This window comes from Euprymna scolopes, chromosome 19, assembly GCF_053919585.1.
Source record: "Euprymna scolopes isolate OS-2025 chromosome 19, ASM5391958v1, whole genome shotgun sequence".
Lineage (NCBI taxonomy): Eukaryota > Metazoa > Mollusca > Cephalopoda > Sepiida > Sepiolidae > Euprymna > Euprymna scolopes.
In genome coordinates, this window is record NC_136500.1 from 24,699,654 (window position 1) to 24,700,836 (window position 1,183).

Here is a 1,183-nt window from a genome sequence, read left to right on the forward strand (position 1 = left end):
TGAACGATACTAACTCAAGTTGAACCCCGGATTTTCCAATTAAACAGCACGTTTTTATATTAAGTGTTGATTATAATGTAGCATAGTAACTATTGTTTATAGTTCATTTTGTATTATCAATTTTAACAGTGCCGTTATTTAGTCTACAATAACTGCTGGTTATCACGATCAACTAATAGAATTACAGCATGAATAACAAGTATAAACTCAGAGAGTTTTCCATCGCGTAAAGCAGTAAAACAGTATACATTAGGCTAATCAAGTATTTTAAAATTATCTCAACCCATGCACCCTTTTCTTGCTTTTGAAGCCATAAAATGTATGGCTAATCTGTTGTTATCCTACACTTCACCTGTCTTGTTTTCGGTTGATAAATGAGAAACATTTAGACTGAAGCAATTTAGATTTTATATAAAGCCCGAATGCCCATTTTGAAGGAATAGAACATTTTCCCCTATTAAAAATCATTAATGTGCTTTATACTACCTTTGTGAGACAGCTTAGTTGTTATATATTCCACGTTTTTTAGTCGCGTGCAAGCGACTCTATAAGTCACTCCGTCGGTCCGTCGGTCGGTCGGTCGGTCGGTCGGTCGGTCGGTCGGTCGGTCTGTCGATCCGTCGATCTGTCGGTCGGTCGGTCTGTCGGTCTTTCGGTCTGCCTGTAACACTTTTGTGTTTGGCCTTTTTGGTTAAAATCAAAGGTCTGTTGTTAATAGATGCTGTTCTTAGCTTTTAAAGCTTTTCTTGGCCTTTTGGCCAAGATCAAACTGTAGTATCTGTTCTTACTACATGCTGTACTTATGTTTGTAACTTTCTGATATAAAGTGAGGGATCCATTTTCTGCATGAATTTAATGTAAAATGATTACCAATTTACAACCAGTCAGTCTTAAAGTCATTCAAGTCATTCTCCAGATCATTCAAGTTGTTTTTAAAGGATCCCTGTTATTTTTCAAGCATTCAATTCATTCTTAAGGTCATTCAATTAATCCTTAAATTCATTAAAGTCATTCTAAGTAATTTACTTTTTATTTATTTAAGTCATTTCAGTCCATTTTTCGGTCATTTAAGTTTATCTTTAAGAATTTCATGTCAATCCTACATTCACGCATTCATTCATTACACGAGAGCACGTGATTAATGGCTATCGGCCTTGTTATCGCTGACATCCCAATTCTTTAG

General features: G+C 35.4%; 1 pseudogene; it reads left to right on the forward strand.

The window, feature by feature from the left end:
- The first annotated feature begins 738 nt into the window (after positions 1 to 738).
- LOC145240569 (U2 spliceosomal RNA) lies at positions 739 to 840 on the forward strand (annotated as a pseudogene).
- The last annotated feature ends 343 nt before the right edge of the window (positions 841 to 1,183 follow it).